Source organism: Stenella coeruleoalba, assembly GCF_951394435.1.
Source record: "Stenella coeruleoalba genome assembly, chromosome: 3".
Taxonomy (NCBI): Eukaryota; Metazoa; Chordata; class Mammalia; order Artiodactyla; family Delphinidae; genus Stenella; species Stenella coeruleoalba.
In genome coordinates this window covers 71209992-71220673 of record NC_137148.1, presented here as the reverse complement: position 1 = coordinate 71220673, position 10682 = coordinate 71209992, and positions in this window count along the sequence as shown.

Sequence of the window (10682 nt, the reverse complement as noted above, 5' to 3'; positions counted from 1 at the left end):
ACGTCCTTTTCCTGGCCAAACATTTGCCTCTTCTCTAATTTATTTCCTCCTTTATCATTTCTTTCCCTTTCCTCTTTTAAATATATCTTAAGGTCTTCTTCAGCAAGTCCAGGCCATCTGTCCTCACCATACTAAATAAGCATTCGTGGACACATGGCTGCCTCCTCCAGACTGACAAAGGCTCTTTAGCATAGCTGAGAGAGATGACCCAACAGCAGTGGTAAAGAGGCCTAAAAATATTTAAAGTACAAAAAAAAAAAAAAAAATAGCAAGACCCACCAACTTTCTCTTTACTTGACTCCCCCTTTTTTCTTAAGTTTATTTTATGTTTTACCATTGGAATCTGCCCTAACAGAATTCATTTGCATAATTGCCTGCCAAATTAGATGTAAGCTTATTTTTAAAGTTAAAGAATTCTTATATCAGAGAAGAGAAATTAATAAAAAAAAATTTTTAAAAAAACAACCTTTAACTTCCTTTTAAACCATGGTTGCGTATATTCTCCTGTAGTATAACTGGCAAACATTTAAAAGACAGAAAGGTAATTATGTGTAAGAAGCACCCCTGAAATTTCCACTTCTATAGTAGATATGAGGGGATTGGTAGATATATATTTTTAACAGTTTAATAAGAATGCACTCAATGAGCAGATATGCTTTCAAATAACTTACATAAATTGTAAGACATAATGGGACACAGAGTTTTTAAAAAGAATATTCAATAGATTAAAATTTTACGTAAAAGACTGACTCTCTTTCTTTTCCAGTTGACCAGTCCTTGATTTTTTGCACGCTCTATAGAAAATTGACTTGTTTTATTCCCAATGAATACTATCTTCTTACATAAGTTTGTTAGTTTATTAAAGCATTTTATCTAATGAAAAATATTTTAATTGGATGTAAATTATCACTTTATTTTTTCACAACAGATGCTGTGTGAATTACACGAACTTATATGAATTTCTGAGCTACTCATAAGTATTCAGAAAACTGCTAAAACCTGTTAACTGAATAGAAGATAAGACATTCCTATCCTCTTTATGGACTAAACCTTGCTTATGTAAAATGCATTAGGCATTTTTTTCCCTGAAACTTAAGAAATTATGTATAAGCCAGTGTTTCTTCATTCTTACACCTGTACTATATATACTTCCACCTATCCTAAGTATAGCCCAAAATGGTATCTTCTAGAACTAAAGTTACAAAATGGCTGAACACGACCTGTCATGTACTTCATGTTAAAGAAAAAACTTTGCTCCACGTTGCTGTTATCTATATAGACCATCATAAATCTTTTCTTAGAGTGTTTTTGGCTTACTTCCAGTTATTACTAGTTAATTTGCTGGAAAAAATCTGTTTCTTTAAAAAAGTCTACAGTAAAAAGATTTTAGCAAAATGTATTTTTATAATTTCTATAAAGAAAAGAATATTTTTTAGATGGTCCTTAAATTACGATGGCACAAACAATAAGACATCCTTTTGATGCAACAAAACAGAAGTTAGGCAGAAAAATTATCATCTCATCTCTTTGAAACACAAGCCAGGATTTTTAGTTTTACAAACCCTCTTTGAAAAATCTTGGTATACGTGCTATTAGAACTGGTCTTATGAGAGCGTGTGTGTGTGTGTGTGTGTGTGTGTGTGTGTGTGTGTGTGTGTGTGTGTAGTGGGTAGAAGCAACGAGGTGGGAAAGAAGGAACTGAATTTGGTGATAAATTTCATTAAGCAGTAGGTGTTCATCAGTGTGTGTCTTACAATGTTCAGTGTTTTTTATAGAATGTTTTCCCCCTTCAAAAAAAATCTAGTGGGTGTTCAGTGGGTTCTTTTGTTGTTCAGTCTGTTAATTAGAATTTTGCAACAAGTCTTAAATGAGGAACAAAGTATGGTAGAAAGGTCTTACTTTAAAATTTAGAAAATGTGAATGCCAAAATCAAAGTCAGAATTATAAACATGAGTGGAAAAATACCAAAGGATTTTATACGTTTGAAAAGAAAAAGCACAGCACCCTCTGAGAAATATAAAGCTAGAATTAGAGATGTGTTCGGGAACTGATTTGGGAAGAAAGCAGGATCAAGCAAGCAGAACTCTGTACAGATAGTAGATAAAATGCCCATACATTTACAGTTTCGTTTTGGCTGACAGGGGGAGAGCAAATTATAGTTCTAACTCAGAGTTTTCCAAATCCTGGATAAATGGGTAGAAATCAAGGAACTGCTTCATCTATACCAAACCTTTGTGTTTTTTTAATAGAAGAAAAGAAGTTGGGAAGAAAGACCAGGGAGTAGAAACTTCTGGCTCTGAGGGCCAGTCCAACCCTCCCTAATATGACTTAAGATGCAAGCTACAAGTGTAAGGCATTTCTTGTACATTTGTGGGCCCCATTAATGAATTTTTCTTCCATAATTCTTTTCAGTTTATTGTGTCAAATTCTTATGAATATCGATGGATAAAGAATTTGAACCATACATCTTCTGTATGTTTTAAGTTTTATACAAGAAAAATAATTGGCTGAGAACTTACAGATAGTCCAATTGAAAATAAGCCCCAAATTAGTGAAGGAGCAATTGCATTCTGTGGGAAGCAACATAGAATAATGGAATAATACAGACATTAAATCACAAGACCTAAATCATAAATTCTTACTCCACCTCTTACTAGGTATATGCCCCTTATCAAATTACCCACGTCTCTGAGCCTCAGCCTCCTCTTCTGTAATCAGGGGATAGTAATAGCTTCATCATGGACTGATTATGAATACTAAACATGATAATATATGTAAAGTGTCCAAAAGAGGTTTGGGGCCATAGTGGGTGCTCTGAAAATGTAAAGTCCCCAACCTCTACCTCCCTCAACCTGGACTATGTAATGGTACATGATCAGTTTAATCACCAAAAAAAATGATTGCTTAAGAATTTTCTGGAACTATCAGATACTTTTAGTATTGAAGTCAACAGTCTTCTTAATAAAGACTATGATCAATGTAAAGTGGATTTTCATATTTTAAAGATGTATGTGGGTAACTCTAGTAGGGGAGTTTTCTTTAAAAAAAATCCCCTATTGAAAGCCATGACTATCTTGAGTTCTAATAAGGTATCAAAACTACTATTTCAGTAACAAATTCCCCTTAATTCATGTATCCTATTCCATGGATTTACAGAGAGAACAGTATGAATATGGAATATAAGCTATTCATATAATACTTAGAATTTTGATATTGTCACAGTTGAATAAATTTTATAAATATACAGATTTGGGTAAAAGGGGGATTATTATTATTTTACAAAATGATCACTGAGCTTCTCTCAATATTTGGCAATGAAAAATGAATTCAAATTATTTTAAATTTAGATACTTGTGTTAAGTATTGTGATAAATTAATAAATCATTGAAATAAAGCAATTTTGAAATTAATATATATATTTAATTTGGGGAAATATAAATTTATTTCTAACCAGTTATTTTAAACTGTTTTTTAACTTTTTTTAAAAAAGTGAAATTAATGTATCTGTTACCTTTAAAAATCTCTTTTAAAGACTCTATACATTGGTACATAAAACGTAGATGGAGCTGACAACTAGTAAATCTTATGCAAAACCACTACTCTATAGAAAAATTGATATTCTGCAAATGAGAAAAATAACCTTTCTGAAAAAATTATACCATACCATAATGCTTCATAAAATTTTAAAATTTCTTTTCTGTGGCTTGAGAAAAGGAATTTACTTCTAGTCAGTAATATAAAGAATATACTTTGCCACTATTTAGATTTTTCTGGAAGTCATTTTGTCCTTCCAACAAGTAAGTCTATAAGTGTGGAGTTTATTGTAGTAATTCTGGAGAAAGAGTGTGAACAAATATAATGGTGTTATTTGTCATAACTTAAAAATTGATAAATGTCCATTTTTAGCTGATTACAATGTCTTCTCTTTTACTTTAAACACATGAACATGTATGTATGCACACATAGGCACACACGTGCACACACACACACACACACACACACACACTCCCTTTTTATGCATTTAACTCTGCTCAAAGAAATACTACTGAAGCTACTTTTCCAGGCTGATCTCAGAAATCAACAGAGAAACATAGTAGAGTTGCTTTAACATTACTTGTGTTCTATTTTACCTGTATTACAAGGGGTTCAAATATTTTTGGAGCCTAGAAAAACCTAGTGGAATTGACATCACTTCACAAAGATTCCATAAGGCCAACATCTAACTTTGCTTTCCACTAACAGCAGAAACAGTTTAAATTACTGTGGAAACAGAAGCACAGATACTTTGCCAGAATCTGTGCTATAAAGTAATAGTAATTGCTTTCTCTTGTTGTCAGACAGGAGAATACCACATAAGTAAAGGAGAGAGAAAGTTGCTGTAAGGGAAAAGGATAGAGTGTGAAGTATACAAAGAAAAAGGCTAATTCAAGGGAAAATAAAAGGGGTCTCCCTGACAAGGAATATTTTTTCATAAAACTTTGGCTTTTTTACAAGATAAGTTAAAGAAATTGTTTCTGGCTAGTTCAAGTAGTAAAACAGTTCATTTGGATTGGTCTAAGTGTGCATTTGAGTTTCTGTCTAGAGAACATAGTTTGACCATAAACCCATGATTTTGCACTTGTCTCTAGCCAGGACAGAAACAGTCTATCTCATTTTGGTGAAGAGGTTTGAAGCATTCTTCATTATAACCTCTGATTCTACAAAAAGATAAAGAATGGTGTTCTTTTTTTAACATGTGTGTTTAGTTTTTTTAATTGAAACTTAAATTTGCATAATGTTATATGTCAAACATATTTCCATAAAGAATGGTCTTCTTTGAATTTCTCCAAATCACACTGTGAGGGTGACCAGGACAGTATAGTTTATACGGAGATAAAAGCTCCCAAACGCAGTAGATTAGCATAACAATAGTGTACTTCTTGCTAGTATTACATGTTCATCACAGGACAACTGGGAACTCTGTTCTACATCTTCTCACTCCAGGCAAATGATGCTTCTACCATCTGGAAAGTTGCTGGTTGCCCTGGCAGGAGAAGGGAACAACAGCAAATTGAACTTTTCTTTTAAAGGATCCATCTTGAAATGACACCTGTCACTTCTTCTCACATTTCATTAACCAAAGCAAGTCATAAGGACATAAATGTGTTTCATGTCATGAGGACAGGGAAATGCAATTTTGCCATGTGACCAAGAGAAGAGTTACGAGTGACCAATCACACGAGACAAACCAACCAGTGAGAAGGCTGAATGATTAATTTTGTCTATTTTAATTGTTGTTTATAATCCCTTTCATTGTAATAATTATGGGAAACCTACATTGATTAATGTGGTCACAATTAACGAGGAATTTATCCTTTATAGTTTTGTTTCAGACAAAAAAATAGTTTCCTATGTATCCATTTCCCTGAAATGGTTTTTCCACAAAAGAACAGCCACTGGAAAATTATTGGACTTGTAAAAACTTAACTATTACAATAAGTAACCTAGAGTCTCAGTACATGAGTCTCAGTATACACAGTATAACAGTGCTATGGACATCATTTTTTCAGTTTATTTTGTAAGCTCTTTTCTGTCTCTCTGTGTGGAAAGTCAGGGCTCCTGCTTTATCCAAAAATGTCCTTGGATTGACATCGCCATTATGGCTCCAATTGTTACTGCTGTGATGTTGCCAAGGCAGCCAAAATATAGACCTGGGTTCAAAGTAGTAACTGGGTGTGTAAGAGGGTAGTCACTTCCACTCTCATGAATACAGCTGCTCTGAATGTGACAAATACCATTATCATCATGGGTCTTGTTACGTCAAACCACAAGGTGCTATCTGAACAAATGCTGGGTTTTAACTGTCAGATTCTTGGATGTGTCACATTTTTCTTTGGATCTTTGGGTTATTGTAACAGCTGTTTGTAAACATTGTAAAGCCCACATTAGGTACAGAATTGGTAAGAAAATTTTGACCCGAATGTCTGCCCTCTGAACCATCATAAGGAATGCAGCATGTCTGCTGACACTTAAAGCAGTAGATTTAAATAGCGACCAGGATCAACTTCCAGCTGAATAAGTCAATAAGCATTTTCAGTTTCTGGCTCCCTCTGGGTCAGTTTTCTTTCACTGGCTGGGCTGAGAAAGTCCAAGGGTGTTCAGACCTTAAATGACAAAAGGGTAGCAAATAGGTGTTTCCAACAAGCTTTTGTCTTGGCAGTATTTTTCACTGAGTCTAATATATCCCTTTCGATAGTTAAAAGTTACCAGTGCTTGTTGAATAGCAGTCTTTTTCTTTGGAAACAGGGACACGGGCAGCTTTAGAATTTGTCATGCTCTGATCTCTTTCATTCTGAAAATACCCCATGCTATTTTACGTAGTGGTAATGAGTTAGATATTTCTAGTGCTTGCCTGGGTAAGCAGTCATGAGGGCTGTTGTAATAAATAAATAGTAAGAGCACACTGCTCTGATAATAGCAACTTTCATTGAAGGATGTGAATGTGCCTTGCAGAAGAGTGATACAGAATCCTTAGAAAGGCTTTTATTAGCAGAAATGTAATACAACAATTTTAAGTGGAGCAGTAAGCCAGAATGGAGAAAGCATCTCTGACATTGTGCTTCTAGTATCAGTTGTAATTTTGGACACCCAGGCTGTCAACCCAAGCAGTTGAGAAGCAAAGGAAAATTCCCCTACAGAAATGCACTTATAGCACATTGAATATTATGAGAAATCTTGACCTTAGGATTTTTGGATTTTGAAGACAGCACATATCCACCAACAAATTGTATCAGACAGTCACCTATGGAAGAATTCAACTGCTATATCCAGTTGGAATTTTACTTAGGATTAAAAATAAGATTCTTACAATAATAGTCATCCATCCATCTATTCTTCACAGGATAATTAGATATGTTATAGCTATGACCCCAAAAGTTCAAGAAGTTTCCATCAAGCTTGCTTAATTACAGTAAACTATCCATATAGGTATATATACTTTTATTACATATGTACATATACAAAGGGTTATAACAACAGAGATACTTTATAATTTCTAAAATAAGTATGTTCTTAAATAAAATGAAGCTTCTTTAAAAAAAAATTTAGATCATAATTAAAGTTAGGATTAAATACATAACCACCAGGGTAAGGTAACTTAGGTGCATGGTGGGTGACAGGACAAGTCAAACTGGATTTAAGTTCACTATGGATAATTGAGAATTGACTGAATGTGAGTTGTATGATTTCATTTTAAAGTGAGGGTGGGTCCATGATGTTTGGACAAATTGAGATTTGTTCTAAACTCAACACACACACACACACGGAGAATCTCAAACTGAAACTGGCGAAGTTGTGTTCTGCTGTTTTATATTGTGATGCTGTTTGTGAGATTTCTCACTTTGTTCACATGCTGCTTTGAAATAAAGATGGCGCTTTCATTAGGGCACATGTCCTATATTTCTTTGTGAAATCAAAATTGGAAATGGAGGCTAGGAATAGTGCCCGAGATCTCTTATGTATGTTTTGTCATGAGAATTATTCTTTGTCAAGGCTGGTCCTATATAATGGGGGGAAAAGTGTATTTCTGCTCTATTGCTCTCTGCATCTCTTTGTATTATTCTAGTATATTTTTTTAGATTTTATTCCCCCTTCAAAGCTCCTAGGAGCCCACAGTTTAGTGCCCCAGAAATAATAGGGTTTATAGAAAGTGCTGATCTATAGATTTTACTCACTTTCATCTATTGTTACAAATTTACTAGACTAGAGCTCTAAGTGCTATGGACTGTAGTGTATTAAGGATATCAATATGCTACACATCCTCTATATCATGCAAGCAAATATCCATCCTATCAATGGATTTTGTTCATAGCATTTTCTATAGAAATAATGTTACAAATGGTCGTTACGTTTCTAAGTTCACAGGAAACAGATAAAAACAAATCTTGAACTTGTATGTTACATTTAGTATGTGTGCTCCCCTCCTAGGTGCCCCATCTCCTGGTCAGAAATGTCAGTCTTCTAAAAAGGTTGATCTCAGCTTTGTTAATAGAAAATTATCTGAGAGTACCAATTTCCACTAATTCATGAAAGTGTGAATGACCGTTAATCCTTTAAATTCCCAAAGGTTGAGTAGAGTAATTGTTACCCAAATAAATAATGAATTTGTAGAATCTTAATACAAGATAATAAACTGAAGTAAAAAACATTCAGATAGTATGTTAAGGATGTACTTTTCAGCCAGCACGTGGGCAGATCATATCAGTGTAGACTTGTTTCTGGATCTTTTTGTCTATAATGCTCACTATTTGGGTACCATTTTTATTTTTAACTTTTTGCACCAGAGAATCTCTAAAAAGTCCCATTCGTCTTCATTGTAGTTCCCATTTCAGCAGCTGCAAGGCACTGGTGTGTGGGAAAAGTGTGGCAGGAAAGAAGGTATTGTGTACATTGATTTGGGGTAAATCAGAAACCCTGGGTATTTGCATTCAACTAGGGACTTTCTGGAGATAGTGCCTTAACTGGAACTGTGAGACATTCAGGCTTTGTGGAAGGCAGTTGAGAAAATATTGAAGTCCCTCAAATCATACCATTTGAGTTACCCTTTATTTGTAACTCAAATATTCATTTTTCTAATTTCTAAGTGAAATGGATGAAGTTTGTAAATCATAAGCCTGGCTTTCATAGCCATAGTCCTAGCACTCATTAATCCTGTGTTCTGGGGAAAATCACTTCATCTCTTTGGATCTCAGTTCTCTCATGAGCCAAATGGCATCGTGATACTAGCTGTGCTCTATGCTGGTGGAGACATGACAGACTATTAGATGCTAACATGCTTAGACAGTGTTAGGAACATTATGCAAATTTAACATGTTTTAATAAAACTAGGAAAAGGAACAAAACGCAGCATTAAATATTTTTCTCTAACTCAGTATTAGAACTAATTTCTTATAGAAATCAAGGTCAAGATTTAGTGAAGTCAATATATCACTACTTTCTTAAACTGAAAATAAGATGCAGTTTCACATTTTGTAAAGTAATTGTTGGGAAACCTTTATGCAGCTGTTTGCTTTCCACCTTTCAGAATGCCAGAGAATGCAATGTACTTCTCAGGATCCTTCAACACTCAAGACAAAAGTTTTTTCTCCCTTTTATGGTCTGTGTCTTTTTCTTTTATACTTGGGGTACCAGTCTTATTCTAGGTAAAGATTCAAAGATATTTGAGCATACGTGATAAACTAAACTAAAATTAAACTAAAACTGAACTAAAATTAAAAATACGGTCTTAATTTTATATCAGACAAAGCACTTATTAGAGTGCTTGGTTTTATTTTGGAACCCAAGAAACAGCCTTTGGTAACTTCAAGATGTAGGTAAGGAAATATTTCGAGGATTGGGTCCTGTGTAAAACAGATTGAAATGGAGACAGGAAAGAGTAAAGACTTCTGTATCATTGTCACCGAGGTCCATTTATACCCGCCGTCCATGAAGCATTAGGAAATACAAGCCACAGTGCCATTAACTCAACTAGACATTTCTACTTTACCCAAAGAGATGGTATGGTGCAAAACCAAACACTGTATGACTAGTTTCTATAGATTGCAATTGCACAGACTTGGGTCTATGACATGTGTCATATTATATGCCTAATGGATAGCTCCATTTGATAAAAATCTGAATTAATTACAGTTTTCAATACTCATGCTCCAAAATATCTCACAATGGATAATATTATTTCTAAAATGTAAAGCATGATATGTTTCCACCAATTAGAAGCAGATTTTTAAATATGTATTTATAATGTATGTTCAATATATTACATATATTGGTATACACATGTGGAAATACACATAAGCATATTCATATATAATTAATAATCTCAAACCTCAATAATATTCTATCACAAAGTCAGTTTTCTCCTGGATTTATGTTAATTTTGTATTTTTAAATTGTTCTTATTCTCTTTATCTATGAAGAGTTCTGGTAACTCTATAAAATATCCAGAAATTTAATACACACTGACTTATTGGACGTTAAAGTGACTTGAGTGCCAAAACCCAATACTTGGGAATATAGCAGACCTAAGGCCACCTTTGAATCAGTGTATTGTTCATAGCGTCAGCAGAAAGCAAACTGGACAAGGTAGGTTCCATTATGTCCCTTGCTAAGTAATTCAGCCCAGGGAGTCACAGAAGAATCCACTGACTTCCAAAATGAAAATAATGGAGGTGAAAGAGTAAGTTGGAAATCTGGGTGTCCTCCTGACTCTCCATCACCCACACTTCTAATCAACAACACCAAGTCTATCTCTTAAACTCCTTTTATATTCATGAGTTTTCTTTAGCACACCCCCTCCAGTCACCATTATTTCTCCCCTGAATCACTGAAACAGTTTCTTAAACAGTTTCTTATCATCTAGCACCCCTGAAATTAATTTTCCACATTGCAGTAAATATAATCATCCAAAAATTCAAATAATATCAAATCTCTCCCCTACCGAAAAGTCTCATATACTGCTTCCCTGAACCCTAGGGACAAATGGATCCGTTTGTATTATTTGTTCATATTCTACCTTGTCTTTCGTGTGGCTAGTTTTCTTCAACTACCTCAAGATTCTTGGATGTGTAGTCACACTTGTCAATGATGGACTATATTGAATAGTCAAGGTAGCTCGCATATATACTGTTTGCTCTCGTTTAGGACTC